The sequence below is a fragment of the Chionomys nivalis genome, chromosome 14 (assembly GCF_950005125.1).
Source record: "Chionomys nivalis chromosome 14, mChiNiv1.1, whole genome shotgun sequence".
Lineage (NCBI taxonomy): Eukaryota > Metazoa > Chordata > Mammalia > Rodentia > Cricetidae > Chionomys > Chionomys nivalis.
Window position 1 is genome coordinate 1,769,553 of NC_080099.1, and position 19,247 is coordinate 1,788,799.

The following is a 19,247-nucleotide window of genomic DNA, read 5'->3' on the forward strand; positions in this document are numbered from 1 at the left end:
TGCCTGGTGCAAACAGGCATTCACGTTTGGTTACTTGGCATAGTTCTTTTGTTCATACTATCCTAGTTAATTGTTTAAAATGATTTTAGCATTCGCACTTTCTCTGGAGTTTTGAAAATGTCAGAGTATGGATAACCAACCTTTCTTCCATAAATATGATAAAAATAAGTCTGACATATAATGTCAAAAACAGGCAAGGAATATGTAAATGCAATTCAGGGTTACCGTAATCAACAGAATGTCAGAGAATAAATATGCTAATATGGAATGGTAGATTAATAAAGGAAACGACAAACTAAGCCCGCATCATAAGTGAGAATTCTGCAACCACCAACCACAGAGGAGAGGAGAATGCCCATAAGCAAAGACACCAAAAACCTTCAGGGACTCACAGGCTACGTGAAACAGATTATGCAAAATTACCTAGTGATGGCCAGACATCCTGTGTAATTATCTAACACTCTGCAGTCAAACCACTCTACAGGGAAGAGGAGTAAAATGAGAAGGCACTACCATAAGCTCCCCCCATAATAACATGAAATCCAGAGAACCCTATAAACCTCCCACAGGGTGACCTGAAAAAGACTTAGTGGCTCAGACTTACTCAAGTGGATACCAACAAACAGGCAGCTTGAGCATTGCTAAGGGGAGAATTCCCAGCCAACGGCACAGCGAAGTTCAGGTGTGACTGGCTGTACCATCATCTATCGACACAGAAATCTGTCCTCCCAGGCAGGAGAGATGGCACAGTGGTAAGAACCCTTACTTTCCATTCAATCTCCTCCAAACATTTTCTCTCTCAAGAAATGTTGCTATATTGGAAGACTTGTGATGACCTTCACATTATAGACAGCTAATAGCACAGTGTCAAGATCATATGTGATATGTTTCAGGTGATAAGGAACTAGAAACCTTATCTACAACTGGAAGTAGTATTTCATAGAATGCTATTGCAGGCTGGGCAAGCTATACCTCATTCTCCATGTTGCCAAATAGATTTTTATCACACAGATACCATTTTTCCTCCCCTTTGGAAGGATATTTTGCTTTGTTGCAGGCTTTAGCAATGTGCTACCAATATTTATATTTGGTTATTTAGTAGACATGTACTGAAATCTTTGTAGAACCAAAACTTAAATGTTTTAAATGTTGACTCATATACTGCCTTGGTTTAATTGTGTTACAGTCAGATTTCTTCTCCAAATAGACTATCCCATTCCAAATGTCCATCCGCAACAAACAGAAGAGTGCGTTACTCCAAATCCAACAAATTGTTTTCAGTATTGTGTACATCTTCAATTTCCACACTGCATAGTCATATTTCACTATCATTTGTGTTTGCATCAATGATAACAAATGCTAATGAACTTCCTTTTGAGTGATTATTTGCATCATTTGTTGTATATATTATTTTCTTTAATAAGAAATTTACTCAACTAAAATTTGGACACTTATGACATTCCTGTGTGCTCAAATTTATTTGTATCATTTCAAGTGTTTTTATTAAAGTTATAAATAACAAATTTAAAAGTTCCATGTGTGAATATTTTTTATTGAGAGTTCTGTTTATCTCTTATTGCTCAATGGTATTTTGAAAACAGTTTTAGTTGTGGTTTTCTATTTTATGAATAAAATAGCTTTCATTTATTGGAAATGATTTATTAACAAAGACGGGCCTTATCATTTTAAACTATATTAGACATCTCCTCAATACATAGTCTTTGTTATTTCATCACAAATGTCTTAGTTTTAAGAATATGCAAGCTACTTATACCCTCTTAGCATGCATTTACATTTTTCCTTTCTTTTTTCTTTCTATTATTTATTTACTTATTTATAAAAATTTGTTTGAGAATTGGTAGTATTCCAGGCTGTACTTGAACTTTCTACATAGCTGAGGCTAAACTTGCTTTCTGATTTACCTGCCACCACTTCTCAAACGTTAGCTTTACAAAAGTGCACCTGCACCCTGGGTGTATGCAGTGCCACAAATCAAACCCAGGGCCTCATCAGATTAGGCAAGTACTCAACCAGAGAAGATATATCCTGAGCCCCCTAAATTTTTCTTTTTTGTGGAGGTTCAATTTTAGTTATCATAAAGTTCATTATTTAAACTTTTTAAATGCTGAAATGCTGGAATATAGATTAATGTTTTATGCTCAATTACTATTCTGAAAATCTAATATACTTGTTAACACTATTTTTACTTATAACTATTTTCAAAAGTTTTTTTGTGAATTTGTCAGATTTTCCACACATAGGCAATATATATAACTAGCATTTTCTTTCCTTTTCCTATATACCATTTCTGTGCTTCTCTCTACCAGTTCTAAGTTTCAATAAGATGATACATATCTTCTCTTGCAATAGTATTTTCTCCCCCTTTGCAATGAACAGAGACCACTACAAAAAGGCACCACCAAGCAAAATGCAGAGGTGTGGAGCTCAGTCCCAGTCAAGGGACATTGCTGAACAGAGGGCACAAAGACTATAAGAGCCAACATATCAGAGAGTTTGCAGTGAGACTGTATCTCCTAGGAATCTGAAAAACTACACCCATAAAGTTTCATCAATATAACTGCCTAGGCATGAGCAGAACAAGGAAAACAATAATAGATACTCCAAAGTATACAGGGGAAATTCCACAAGGCCTCAACCATATACAAAGAAGTACAGGCCACTAAGGAATGCTGAAAGAGGGGAAATAGTCTTCTTCAGAGGAGATCATATCAATTGTTTATCCCATACCAAATGGTCAGCCCTGGAAACATGCATGCAATAACATTATACAGTCAGAGCATGTTATAATTAGGAATATATGTTTACACATACACATAAGCACATTATACATCATGCATGTTTGTATATATTCCACACACACACACACACACGCACATACATGTAATGGCAATGTGAAAAGGGTTTCATGAGTTTGAAAAAGAGCAAGTAGGAGCATATAGGGAGATTTGGAGGAAGGGAAGAAAAAGAAATTATGTAATTATAGTATAATATGAAAAATGAGTTCTTCTCTTTTCTGAAAAGGCAAAGGGAGTGGGAATGGATCTCAGAGAAAGCTGAGATATGGGGTAGCTAGAGCAGAAGGAAGGTAATCTCTGATTAGGATGTATTGCATAAGAGAAGAATCTATCTTCACTGAAAACAGAATAAAAGCTTATCAATGGCATTATCTTAGAGCTACAGTTATGCTGAAGACAATTGTAGTGTGCTATTGTGTTTAGAGGTGACATGTAATAATAATACATTTTATAGTCTATATTCCAGAATGTGAGATTAAAAAAGAAATGATGAATGTGCGGAGCACAACATGCAACCAATTCACACTTGGCTCAGTGTGTCTATTCATCAAAATATAAATGGAATCCATTATAATGTGAAAAATAATAAAAAGTTTCATTGCAACTCGAAAAACAGAGCAATTGTGGCTCAGGATTTGAACCTTGCTCTGAAGTTATAAGAATTCTCGTGTAGTGTATTAGTTAGGACCTTTTAGCTTAAAATTTTTAATGCAAACATTGAAGCAAACAAGAATGTTACATCTGGGCAATGAAAGTTAATGTTGTCTTGTTCTTACATTTCTAAAACCCAGTGTGATGTTGAAGCTTTAACTACTGAGATAAGTGGATGTCTGGCCTCCCACATGACCCAAGAGGCCCTGCTCCAGCTCTCTGGACTAATTATGCGGAATTGGTGGTGGCTGGAACATCCTGATGGCTGTCTTTTGGTTGATACAGGATTGGTGTTTACTTGCTGTTGGCTACACAAAAGAGACATTTGCCAGAATTTTTAGGGCAGAAGGATTTTCATATTATTTGTTCTTAAAGTATTTTTGCATTTAATTGTTCACTCTAGCTTCATGCTTTGCCAATAAAGAATTTTAAACAGCTTGTTTAGAATTTTATATCAGAAATCATTTTTGATAATTAAATAATTCTATGACATGCCACGACACTTGCTGATCATTTCAGTAAGAGTTAATTTTACTATTAGAAAAATAGCGCATAGAGCTCATGACCCGTAGGAGCAGGGCCAGGGAGATTTATGCTGCTGTGTTGGTTGTTGCACATTGTTTTCCATCTTGCGTTGTTTTCTTGAGCATGCACAGCGAAAACCCTGCTTGTACTGCTTCTAACAGAGATATTTTAGTCAGTTGTTTCCCGGTTAGATAGACATCAATCTCATTCTCCAGACATTAGTAGATAGTACATTGTCAACTCATCTCTCCTTTATTCAATTCTGAATTATTGTTCATAACTCAATTAACACTTTAAATTAAACGTACTTTCATATACATGTATAGATATAAGCATACACACACACACACATATATATATATAATATACATATTACATATAACACTTGTTTTATAGAAAGTGCCTATTCTTGTTAGGTACCTAGGAAAAATAGTTTTAAGAAAGGTTTATTTTATGGAGATAGAGGGTTCAGCAGTTAGGAGTACTTGCTGTTTTTCCATAGGACTTTAGTTCTATTCCTGTGTCAACCTTGCCAGGTGGCTAACTACCACCTGTAACTCCAGCTTTGGGGTTCCAACACCCTTTTCTGGGCTCTGAAAATACCCACAAACATGGAATATACTGACACAGGCTCACACATATGCACATAAATCAAATAAAATAAATGCAAAAAAGAGATGTGTCTAAAGCTTACCAAGGCAATACTACAAATGCCTTATATTAAAATTAATTCCTAGTTGTAGAAAAAATATTTTATGTGAGCCAAGGGTTCATTTTCCAAATAATATTCTGCTGCCTAACATTTAAAGGAGAATAAAGAATATGAAACATATCTTGAGTCAGGCAACTGAGTCACTATTTTAAAATTTCCTGTGCAGTTCATTTTATACCTGAACTGAGATCTTGAGATGGATTCATTAGGTTCAAGGTTACCATGGCAACAAGTCATTATTTCTAAAAGTAATTTGACACATCTCAAGATTTTGGCCCTTCTGTATTCCTACACAGTGCTACAAAGCAAAAAGTGTTAGTTAACTTTAAGAAATATCTCCAGTAGAGACAGCAAGGGCGAACTGCAATATTGTGCTTCAAAGCAGCTCACCCCAGAGGGACCTTAATTGAGAATTTTAGGGAAAGTAGTCTGTCAGGGCACAAACCATGCTGACACCACATTTTATTTTATTTTATTACATCTGCTGAACTACTGAAAAAATCATATATGATTAGTTGCATTTTTCAGTTAAAATTAAAAGCAATAAAATATAAATGGTAATAAATTTAAAGCCTCATTTTTATGTTCTCATTTCTAATGCTAAATCAACGAAATTGTTTTTGCCACGTGGCCAGTCAGTTATGCAATTTCACCTACACGGTGTCATTTGAAAATCTATATGTAAGGCTTAACGAAGACAGGAAAAAGATATTCTATAAAGGATGATTATTTTGATGCATTGACTCCATCAAATATCTCCTAGTTTCAAAGTACCGAGGATTCACATTTTCTTTTTCTAAAGTTTCAGGACCTGGAATTAACACTCAAAATATAAACTGACATTAAAATAAATGAACATTCATTTCATGTGAATGACACACTTGCAAAGATGTTTACTATATTTTGACCTTAACAGTGAAGGTGGTAAATTCATTTCTACTAGATTTATATAAAACTACTTATTTGAACTCAATGTATTAAAAAATGTTTTCAATGCTTAATAAAAATGAGAAAGCTAATATCTTAATAAAAGTTTTGTGATTCCACTCTTGCCATGGAGGCCTAACTTAGATGAGAACAGTCATGTATCATCGTATGCATTATGATTGTCTATCTCATCCGATTCTACGAGAAGCAGTAAGAGAATGACAGATTGTTTTTTTACAAAGTACAGATATACCACTCCTTGACATATGCTTTAAACACTCAACATCTTATTTCACAGATACTGCTGAGAAATATTCATTGTCATACTATTCACAATAACCTAAATGTCCTTCCACATGTGACTAGATGATGGAAATGTGGTACATATGCACAATGGAATACTATTCAGTTGTAAATTAAATCATCTAATTTGTAGCTAAGTGTATGAACCTAGGAAAGATTATACTGAGGAATGTAACCCAGACCCAGAAAGACAGATGCCACATGCTCTCTCTCATTTATGGTTCCCACCTCAATATCCTCAGATGTGAGTGTACAGTGTACAACATCTAATCATAGATACAAGAAAGTATAAAGAGATCATAAAAGGGCAGGTGTGTTAGGAGACAAATAGCAGATTGCAGATGGAATATTTGAAGTGAGAAACAGAATAATTGGGAAGGGACTCAAATTGGGGAGGATAGGATTCAATATAGAAAGAGAGTAGAAGCAAATAACACAAAGGCTATTTGGTAAAAACTCAAGGAATAATATATACATATGCATACATATACATACACACATCTTAAAGGAAGGTAAACTAATTTGCATCATCAGTGTTGTGCATAAGAACTACTGACTAACCACCTAACCCATAATAAATGGAAAAGGAACTCCTAATTGTCAGGGTGACTTCCTTAACATTATAGATTATCTTTGACACTTCTGGTTGCCTCTCAGGGACTGAAGGTGAGACAGTATTGCAGAAGACAAAACACACTTATAACACAGGAGTAATATAATCTGAGGTGGATCTAACCTGAACATTTTTTTTGTAGTCTAGTGTCAATGGTTCCAGAAAATACTATTCAATTTTTCCCAAGCTAGAAATTAAAATATAACATCCTAGCCAACTTTGACATCTATAAACTAAGACATTAACCACATGACAAGATATGCATAAAAGTACAATAAGTAGCACTCACATGTCAATAGCAACAAATGACTATCTGGTTGGAGTTTAGACCCACTCAATAGAAGGAAAGTCATTTCTAGTACTGAAAACCTGGCTAGGTATTTCAGGTTTAGTGAGATCATGGACCTTAGAAAATAATCTACTACTGAAACTTTGCTAGCTGAGCAAAATTCCTTACTGCACTTTGAATCTTATCTTTATACATATTGATAAGTGTAGCCACTACTCTTCATCAAGGAAGCTTTGTGTAATCCATCACAGAAGACCACAGATGGTCACAATGCAGAGATCAACAAATTGTCAGGATCCCAGCCCCAATGCAAACATCATATTGTGGCTCCTGCATCAATGGTTCAGAGAACATTTTGGAAGATGAGGCAGAAAGATTGTAAAATCTAGAATCTAAAGAATTATTCTGTGAGACAGTCTTTCCTAGATATGACTGCATAAATAGTACCTGAACAATAACAATGAACATGTCAATGTAGAAAGGGGACCCTACCAATGATAAAGAACTTCAGACCACTGATGACTACTCAAAAAACTTAACCTCTCCCAGAGATGAGCCCTCTTATTGCTTGCCAATGCAAAGTATACACACAAACAACAACTGAATCAGCAGGTTTATTTACACATATTTCTATACAAATACATATGATTGTACCAACTATAATCAGATAAAAATAGGCTATCACCTGGAGTGGAAAGAATGAGAGAAACTTGAAAGATGTTTTTTTTTTTTTTTTTTTTTTTTTTTTGGTTTTTCGAGACAGGGTTACTCTGTGGTTTTGGAGCCTGTCCTGGAACTAGCTCTTGTAGACCAGTCTGGTCTCGAACTCACAGAGATCCGCCTGCCTCTGCCTCCCAAGTGCTGGGATTAAAGGCGTGCGCCACCACCACCCGGCTAAGACGTTGTTGGAAAGGCATGGATAGGATAGGAAAACTGGTATGATTGAACAATTAAATGCTGAGTGTTTGTTGGGAGCAGTGAAACCCCAGATCCTGAATTTCTTGTAATTTCCTGATCTGAGTGCCTACAGCTGCTCTGAGCACAAGACCTTCAGGAGTTCCTGATGGCAGGAGAGTGGTTTCTGGTGGGTTTGGCTGGGGCGTGGCTATCTCTAAACAATCTGCCCTTGAACACCATAAGGGGCATTCTTGGGGAATTCAAGGATGACCCGTGTCGCTGTCTCTCTGTCTGTGTGTGTCTGTGTATTTTAACCTCCAGCCCCTTGCCCGAAGCTTGGTAACTGGGTAATAGCGCACAGAGCGCAGACACGGGGGCGCGGTGTGTGGTAAATGTTGATATCCCAGAAAGACTGGCATTCTTTACTGGTCAAGATTGTTAACCAGGCTCCTGAAAGGCAGGCTGGTACAGAAGAAAAGAGCTACAAGAGGTAGTTCCAGGACAGGTACCAAAGCTACATAAAGAAACCCTGTATAGAAAAAAACAAAACAAAACAAAACACTAAAAGAGGTTGCACAGTAAATAAGTCTAGAGCAAATCTATTTTACATTTTAGAAAGCTGACGTAGTATATCTCTTTTCATTATGTTTAGAAAGGACTATGCAATATTAAATACACTTCATTAAAATGATGCAGATTTTAAAGGACTTACTCTTCCATCTGCATTACCTGGAAACTTTCCTTTGACTCCAAACTCACAGATGCTATATGCAACTCTAACAGATAAAATCCACTCTTTATTACTATTTCTGTGAAGACTTGTTTCTATGTCCAAGTTCTGCACAATTAATATTATCCACATGGGAAACCAACTGAACAAATACATTTATACTTACCAATTTCCTATTAAGCTGTCAACCAAATTTATACTATAGAGTGTAATTTCCAGTAACTGGACATGGACACTTTGGAACACGCAGAATCATCAATCTAAGTTTTGTGTTTATTCCATGAATTAATCAGCAGTGTAAAGAGCAATGAGTTAATGCTTGCAAGTGAATATATATAGCTAACAAAATGTTGCACAGATCTTGGCATTATTTCAAAAAGCATTTTAAAGTAACTGTGCTTGGTGTTAACTTTAAAAAACAAACAAACAATAGTTTCCCAAGTCCTCCTAAAAGATAGAATAGATAGAACCACATAATTAATTAGTGAGTCAGACATCTCACCTGAAGCATTGGTCCTTAGAATGCAGTGAAATCAATGAGGTTCTGCTAATGAACAAGCTGTTTGGCTTTTGGAAGGAGGCCTTGCAACATAGAGATTCTGAAACTGTGTTTTGATCCTCTATCTCAGGCCTTCCAGTTTTATCGGCAATGCCAATGTGTTAATGCCTTCAATATGCAGACTTGTTTCAGATGAGGATCTTTCAGAGAATTTGTGAGGAGAATTCATTTTCTCCTCTGGAAAACAAAGGAAGTGGGTTTTTTGTTTTGTTTTGTTTTTTTTTAAATAAGAATTTCCTCTCGTAAGGATCTGGCTTTACCATTGTGAGTAGACAGAGCATTGCTATCGTAGGTGCTGAGAACCATGATCTGTAGTAGACCCAAAAGGGTTTAATTGAAGAAAGCAGAAGAACAGCTACTTCCATATCAACTCCAAGGAGGTGAGGCAGATGCTTACAAGATAATATTTACAAAAGTTTATTCATTCAACAATTAATTATTTGTTGAACATCCAATACCTTACAAAACTGAAATTTCAGAGCTACAGATAGTGGATAAATGGATCTGCCACACTGGAGTTTCATGCATTTGAAATGGAAGATAATAAACATAACCATTCTGGTTTTAAAATGTTATTCTATTTGTGTTTACTTAAATAAATAAATAATTTCAGCTCCATCAGTCCTTCCCTTAAACCTCTCCTCTTTTCAGAAAAGGGCAGGTCTTCTATGTATAACATGGACTCCGAGTCCAGTTGTCTCTTCAAGGACTCTGTCCATCTTTCTCTCAGCTCTTTCCCCATCTTTCCCTCCTGTTCACATGTCCACATGCATCCAGAGCCCTACCCCATGCCAGTGTACATGGCATATCAAGTTGCAGTACCACCTCCTTTCCCATTAATACTGGATAATCGACCCAGTAGGGAAGGGTCCCAAAAACAGAAAACAAAGTCAAAGACAGCCTCAGCTCCTATTGTTAGGAGTCCTGTGAGATCAAGCTACACACCTGTAACATATGTGTCGAGGGCCTATGTCAGTCCCATGCTGGATCTCTGGTTGCCAGTTTAGTCTCCATGAGCCCTAAAGCCAAGTTTAGTTCATTCTGTGGGTTTTCTTGTGGTATTCTTGACCTCTCTGGCTCCCAAAATCTTTCTTACCCATCTTCCACAGGATTCCCTGAGCACTTCTGTTGACTGAGGTTTTATGTCCCACCAGGTCTCACAGCAGTTTACTCCAAAGTAATCACACAAAAATCTACATTAGTTATAAACTGATTGGCCCACTAGACAAACATTAGGGACAATGGTCTGTACCCTGTCACTTATATTCCCAATAAATGCTGACTGGCCAGTAGCTAGGCAGGAAGTAGAGTCAGGGTAACCAATCAGGAAACAGAAATGGAGTGATCAGGCAGGAATTAGAGGCAGGACAGAGAATTCTGGGAAGAGGGAAGTGCAGTCCACAGTCGTGACTCAGCCTCAGAGGAAGCAAGATATGACTGCCTCACCAAAAAAGGAACCAAGCCACCAAGATAACTCAGACAAGAATTATTGGCTAATGTAAGTTATAAGAAATAGTGATGTTTATTCCATTTCAACTTCACAGGGAGATCATGAGTCCTTCCTTGAGCCCTTTTTGTCACTTAACTTCTGTGGATTGACACATAGTTATTATTTACTTTATGGATAATGCCTACTTGTAAGCAAATATTTAACCATGTTTGTCTTTTTGTGTCTGGGTTACCTCACTAAGGATGATCTTTTCTAGTTCCATTTATTTTGCTGGCAAATTTCATGATGCCATTATTGTTTTTAACAGCTGAGCAATACTCTGTCACATTTTGTCCATTCTTCAGCTGATGGGCATCTAGGTTGTTTCCAGTGTCTGGCTATTATAAATAAAGCTGCTATGAACACAGTTGAGTAAGTGTCCTCTTTTTAACAAAATATATGAACTTAGAGTGTTGAATTTTCCATTGATAAATAAGATTCTATTATGCCTAGTGAGGATTTTAATCTTAATGTGGATATAATAAAGATATAAAATGTTATGTTCCAAAATTGATTATATTACTGCATATTAAGTCAATTAATTTTATCCTCTATACAAAGTCATATGCATTCTTGCATATGACAATTATAAGAACTTTTCATCCAGTTTCAACGTTTTCACATCTCCTAGGTCCTATTACAGATGCAAGAAATTTCATAACTGCACATGGGTCAGTGACATGTCTGAATTTTAGCAAAAAGCTCTCTGTCTGACCTAGCCATTTTTTCTAACTTATTTCTCTTTCTCAGTGCCTTAGTGGAGAATTACAAAAACTTGAACTCTGCCTTAGGCCCTGATATTATTTAAAATATCATCCAAGGCCAGGAGCAAGCCACCTCCTGGCCTCTGACAACATGAGACAGATAAACCACTTTGTCTTTCTCATTTTAAGTTTGAGTTTCTATTACTGCAGCTGTTTCTGCTGCTCCCTCAGGACAGCTAAGTTAGGCTCTGAACATTTTTTCTCATCCTTAAGAAGTAATTGAGGAGGAGATACCATGATGTCCTTTGTGTGTGTGTGTGTGGGGGGGAATTTTTGGGGAAAAAAAAACACTTAACACTGTTATCAGTGTTAAAATATTGGAATAAAAGAGTCCTAAAAATTCATTAATTTCAAGAGTAGGAAACAGAATCATTTTGGGATTTATGAATATCATAATTATTGAGGATAAAGGTAGGCATATGTGAAACTATTTTCCAATTCGACCTCATATTTTCTGTCAAAGGGAAAACTAATAACAGCTAGGAAAATAATTTTCTATCATAACACATTTTCTAGAAGCCAAGAGCTTCAGGTCTGATCTCCTGACTACTGGTTTGTATGTTTCCTTTACATTATGAGTTCATTGCATCATCCTTTTATCCCAAGAATTTGCTCATTCCATGACTTCGGCGATTATTATCTGTAATGCATTTACAGTCTTCTAATGTGTGATTCGACATTTCATTCCTATCTTTACAAGGTCATGTATATTTCACTTGCGACCAATTTGGGGCATAAAATGACATTTTAAAAGAAAAAGATCCCCCCGAATTGTTCATATGAGTGTGTGTTTTAATTAATGCTTTTAAGCAAATGACAGTGCACACTAATAAAACCGTAAATAAAAATGGACAGGAATGACAGCTTGAGATCCAGCCTGCCTTAGCACCATTCCTGCTAATTGCTGCCGTCGCAAATTAATGGAAGCCTTTTAAATCTCTTGACAGTGGTTATGCAACTTTCTGCAGACAGAGAGAACTCTAGGCAAAGCATAACAGATGCGATCATTAATATGCAGCTGCATATGCTTCAAAGCTCTGAGTTTTGTGAGTCTTTCCCTACCTCATTATATGTCTCATTGCCAAAATAGATCAATGAATCTTCCATCTGAGCGGGAGCAGAGTGGTCCCATTTCAATGGGTCTCATTCCTTGCTAGGCAAACTTGAGGAAGTTAAAATGAAACTGTTCTTATGTGAAAACAAGATCATGCTTGTTTTCACAAACATATGGTTAAAGCATTATTACATGGTCTGGGAATAATATTATTTTAATTTTAGTACTGCAACAACTGCATGAGTGTTTGCGATTCTGTTTATGTGGAAAAAAATCAATCAATCTACTGATTTATTTAAATCTTCAGTGTTTTAAGGTAGTAACTAGGAAACAACACATCAATTTTATTTTAATGTACAAATTCTTGAATTGTTCTGTCTATGGAAATTAGCCATTTGTGGATGGGTTATTGCTATCAGCACCATGGGACTGTGAACAAACACATAAGGCAAACAGTCCACAATTGTTTTAAAAGCTGGGCTTATGTTTGCTGTATACTATCTTACATAAAATAGAAGTGATGAACCTTCATAACAATAAATAATATAAATAAATATATGTCTTTCAGAACATCTATTTATAAATGATGGAAATAAATATATATTAAATTTAAATATTTTATTGAAAAAACTAAGATTTTTCAAATAAACTGAGTTCTGCAGTCCAGTTTCAGTGTTAACTTCAATGTCTTGGTGGTTAAAACAAGAACATTAAGTTGTGCCAATTTTAAAAGCAATTATCCATATCCCAGATTCCATTGAGAACATAGGAACTGATAAGATCACTCTAGGGTCCTGAATGTATTCTTCCACATCAGACACAGCGCACGTAGCTTCAGGTGGCTTAGAGCGGTACTCCTACTGTGGCTCTTATGCATGTGAAAGAAATTTGATAAAATGTGTACTTTAAATGATTTAACAAAATCCTCCAAGGTTCTTTCTTTAAAAACATTGAAGTACATACTCTAATACTTCTTAATGAGTTTTCAGGTTTTGTTCTTATATTCTTAATCTTTTATTTTTTTAAAGTGAAACAAAACAAAGCAAAACGTCCTACCCTTCAAAAATGAGAGGACTCAGAAACAGTGGGATGTCTTTACATGGTGTTTCTGTAACAGTGCTTTAAACAACAAAAACAGCCACCACTGAAGTGTTAATCTAACTAACGTTAATCAATAAAAATCCATAAGTCAAGGGAGGCAGAGGCAGGCCAATCTCTGTGAGTTCAAGGCCAGCCTGGTTCCAGGACAGGCTCTAAACCTACAGAGAAGCCCTGCCTCAAAAAACAACAACAACAACAAAAATCCACGAGTCAGATATTGGAGTAAAAGATCAGAGAACTGGGAGCAGCCTCCAGTTGTTTCCTATAAATCTCCTTTCTCCACACAGAAAGGCTCAGATCTTGTCTCCGTTTCACCTCATCAGTTCCTATCTCCCAAGTGCAGGAATTAAAGGCAAAAGCCATCACCTCCCGGTTTCTTTGGTTAACTTGTGACTAAATTTGTCCTCTGATCACTAGTCAAACTTTGTGTGAACACAAACAAAATATCACACAACACACCACCACCAACACCGTTGCTTTTCTCACATAGTACTGGAATGAACTCATGTCTCCTAATTAAGAATTTTCTCAAGAATTAACATTTGAAATTCTGATGTCCCATGAGTACATTGTGGGATGTTGCTATGGTGTAACCTCTGAATCAGATCACTGAATTAGAGACTGTGAGCATTTTTACAGAGCTGAACACTCTGCATGTAGTTTTTCTAAAAGGTGAAAGAATATTTACTTTGTTTTTATGACTAAAGTAGAATGTTCCCCAGATTCATAACTCATGCTAAGTCTTGATTCCCATAATCTTTATACATCATATCTTACAAAATCATTTGATCCCAGAGAAGATACACATATCATCTAGACATTGAGCTTCATGCAGAGCTCCCCTTTATTGTGAGGAATATTCCTCAGAGCACCGCAGAGTATAGTAGAAATTATAGATCACTCTAAGTTGCATATTGTAAATTGTATACTCTCTTTTTATATAGGTAAATATCCACATTAGGTTTTATTTTTTATTTTAGACTATTTTTATTTATGTGTGTGTGTATATGCAAATACCTACAGAGGCCGCAAAATGGTTGCAGATATCTTAGAAGAGGAGTTACAGGTAATTGTAAGCCACTTTTCATGTCTGCTGAGTACTGAACTTAGGTTCTCTGGAAAAACAAACAGACCCTTTTAACTATCAAATCTTGTCTACAACCCAAGCATGGGCAATTTTCTCAGTTAAGCACTGTAAGAGATTAATAACTCTAAATAACGATGAGTTAGAATCATTATAAATCTATATTACATCCAAAGATAGTTGAAACTAATGATTTTTTGAAAATTTCCATTTGATATACTTGACTGTCAGTAAATGTGAAACCACAGAAGCTACTAATATATAGCATGCATGTATACATATAAATATATAAACATGTACACATACATATACATATGTATACACACAAACACACATACACACACACATATATATAGTTACTACCAACATACAGATAAGGTTTTAAAACTTATAAAAATGTATTTAATTAGAAAAGAAAGAGTAGAAAGAAGAAAGGGAAGGAGGAAAAAGGGAAAGGGGGGATAAAGGTTGTATAGGAAACTCAGCAGCAGCATGTTCCTTTTGGCTGTTAGGTGTAGAAGTTTTACTGTATATGAATAATTAAGAAGAGGCAATTCACAATTATGGACCCAAATACACTTTATTTTTTATAACTACAATGAAATATGTGTTTGTGTTTGCATGAATAATAGACAATACTATAATCTGTAAACAATTTCTGATAACACATGCTACATTATTGACATGTTTTATATGCAGTATTGGTAGTGATCAGTGTTTGAACAAGAAAAGAGAGATAGCAGATTATGAAAAAAATCACAGATATGCAAAACAGAACATGTAAAAATGTAGAATGATGTCATTTAACTAAAAACATATGGTAAAAGGTATTTGTTCAACTCTACTTCTTCAATATGCAATCTCATCTCCATGTTTGTACTCCAGTCCTTGATCCAACTCCAGGAAACTCACTTTCCCATGAGCAGAAAGTATAAATAAGGAAATATATTTTTTCAAAAATATAATGCAGTTACATTTCTAAAGCACAACGTATTTTGTAAAAATGCACTGAAGTCCTCAGCACGAGCAGATGCATTTCCTGTTCTTGCAGCACACACTAACTCCCTCATGTTCACAACACAGGAAAGTCATTTCCAAGTGTCTGCTTTTTTCACCAGCCTGGCTCTTAAGTAGAGTTGAGAATGTAAAAATCTCTAATGGAGAAGAATTCAGGTGTCTCCTTTGAAAATCGCTTGTTATTTTAATAAAGGTTTTACTGGCAGTGTTTGCTCTTACTTCCAAAAAAAGACATTTATAAAAATCAAGAGTGCTACTTTAATAAGCATAGCACATTATATTTTTATTGAAGGGACACCAATAGATCCATATAATTTACAAGATTTTTTTTTATTTTATAACAGGCAGTAAAACCCCAGTGATAAAAGATGAAAATAAATCTCACAACCTCAATTTCCCCACATGAAAAACTGAGTGAATCATAGTAAAAAGATTTACATAACCTGGCTGTGTTTTAAACTCAACAACCCATGACTAAATAGATCCTAGGTTCTTCTTTGTGTTTGTCAACAAATGTGACTGTTTCTAGAAAACTCTGGCCAGTGGATAGAATTTCATCCTACAGAAAAGATATCTATTTAGGTATTAAATCCCCACAATGGGGTCATGTTTGGAAACAGTGTCTTACAAACTCTTATCAAGTAAAAATGAGATCATATTGCATTAGGGTAAGTCATTGTTCTATCATGGATGTCTAACAAAGCTGAAAGGCACAAGTCACATACAGGAAGAAGATCGTGTGGTGATGGGGGAGCTTTCATAAGGATGCACCTACGAGTCAAGGAGACCCTAGGTTGTCAACAATACTGGAAGAAGAAGAAGAAGAAAGGATTCTCTTCCTGGAGACACTCAAGTCTTCCTAGAGACCTCCCAGTGTTTTCACTCTTCTACACTCCAGAAATTCAAAAGAAAGTCTATGGTATTTTTTTATTTTTTTACTGACTTTATTGAGCTATACATTTTTCTCTGTGTACCATAATTTTCTTTGGAAGTCCTCAGAAGCTTGTATTCTCTCCTTGGATTTTATGGCAAACTGAATTCTTGTCTATTTGTGTTGTTCTTCTTTTATAGTTTGCGTTAGTTATAGTCCTATGGCTGTGATGAAACACCATGACCAAGGCATTTTATAAGATGAAGCATTTAATTGGGGGCTTGCTGACTAATTCTTCCTAAATGGTTTCAATAACTGAGGTGCAAATATTCAATGATATGAGCCTATGGGGATCATTCTCATTCAAGTCTCAACATAGTTGAAAAGATTCTATGGGAAATCATTTAAAATTTAGATATGCATCATATTCCCAAAGAGTTTGACTTAGGATTTTTATTGCTATGGTGAAAAATGATGAAAAAAGCAACTTGGGGAGGAAAGGTTTATTTGCTCTACAGTTCCAAAACATAGTCCATCACGGAAGGAAGTCAGGACAGGAACTCACACAGCTGGAGGCAAGTGCTGTTTACTGACTTGCTTTCCATGGGTTGCTCATCCTGTATTCATAAAGAACCCAGGACCACCAGCCCAGGGATGGCACCACTCACATAGAATGGCCCTTACCCCATCAATCTCTAATTAAGAAAATGCCCTATAGGCTTGTCTATAACTTGGTTTTGGTTTTATGAATGCATTTTCTTAGTTGAAGTTCTGTTTTTTCAGATGACTTTAGTTTATGTCAAGTTGACATAAAACTATTCAGCCTGGAGATGCTAAGGACATTGAATCCAAATGCCAATAAAATGATCTTCTGCAGGATTCCATACATCAGATGTATCACAGTGTTTTATATTGGGTTTTCAGGGAAGTTTTCAAATGCACCAATATTTTGAGCTCAGACCTTCATGTAAGTTAGTACTTTGAGCAAATAAACAATTAGTTCTAATGTCCTAAGGCAGGACAAGCCTGGAAAGTTATAATATGCAAAGTAAAAGCTTCATTGGGGGAATGCACTGTAAGGAGAAAGACAACAGAGGAGTTAGACTGTTGGGAGTTAGGTCAGACTGAATGAATTATAGAGAACATTTGAAAAGGTAAAGGCTTCACTTTATTTTCTAAACCTTTTTCTTTGTTACTGAGAATTTCATACATGTATATAATGAAATATGATCATATTTACTCTACATTACCTTCCTCCATCTCCAACATCTCCCCAAATATGGTCTCCTCCTAACTTCATGTATTTTTTTAAATAACTCACATATTCAGTTAGTGTTGCCCATATATACATGGGACTATCCATTGGATCAGTAGTCTTATTGACGGCTACATCCTCAACCGACACACACACACACACACACACACACACACACACACACATCACTTTTCTCTTACAAGCAAATATCAGTTGTCAACAACTCCTTAATAAGGTGGGCTTTGGAGTTCATATACATGATCTATGTTGAATTTTGGCTGGCTTGATTTCATGCAAGTGCACTAGATGCTGTAAGTTGCAGCATGAATTGTATATGTAATATCCAGGAATATTAACTCATAGCAAGTCTTCCCATTCTCTGGCTCTTACTCTTTTCTCCTCTTCAGTGCTCCCCATGCCTTGTGCAGGGAGTAAGATAGAACTGAGTTTCCATGACTAAGACAGAGAGCTGCTTTGTTATAGCCAAAAATGTAAATACTTAGAAGGCCCCTAGATAATGTCACAATTTAGCAAATAACCACAGAAGGTTCTGTTATATGTCTATTACCTCTCTATGCCTGGACTGTTGACCAGGATTGCAGTACTGGGCGTGAAATTAACTCCTCTGGAGCTGTCCTCAAATTCAATCAAAACACAGTCACTTTATAGCAGTTATGCCTTAGTTTCGCTAGTGGGCATACCTTTCCTGGCATGTAAGTACTGCAGTATGTAGGCCTAACACTGGGTAGGACCATAAATGTCTTTTGTCTTCATCATCCTGCATAGTACTTCTGAAGCTATGAAGTCAGGTATCAGGGAGAAGGTTTCCTGATTGGTTTGTGATTGATGTCTCTATGCCTTACATTTGAAGTGCATGGTGTCTTCACCAATAGGATCTTACCATATAGTTATGGAAGGTAACTAAAGGTAAAAGTATTAGTCTGTGTTACTTTGGAAACCTCTGACCTTCCCTGAGCAATAACTCGTAGGGAGTTATCTTATGCTTTGTACCCACATTTTTAGGTAATAATTTATGTTTTATGAGACTAACATTATCCACTCATGTAGGATATTTCCATTAGACCTCTTTTTAAAAAGTAGTTTCATTTGAAGATTAGTTTACTAATAGGTTTCTATTTTTGTATAGTCCTTAATTTTGCTTATTCTACCCATACCTCCTGCATGGGACCACTCCCTTTTTAATGTTTTAGACCTTAGTACTCCATCTTCTTTCATTTCATATGTTCTTCTATCCCTATAATTTTTGGAAAATAGGTTTTTAGATACTGGGTATCCATATAGGTTTGAACACTCCCTTCCTTTGGATAGTTATCCTTTCTACTCACTGGTTTTTCTAATATGCCTTATACTCCTCACTGTTAAAGCCTTTCCACACTCAGTATTTTCACTTCTCTGCCTTTATTTTACCTATACAATAATATCCTGCTTCCCTTGGCATACACTACATAATTAATATAATGACACTGAAGGGTTGTGAAAGATGCGGTTTGAAAATATCCCACTGGAAGTTATTTGGAAAAGATTGCATATAAACACTTGACTAGGAGAATGTATAGACTGAGTCCTGAG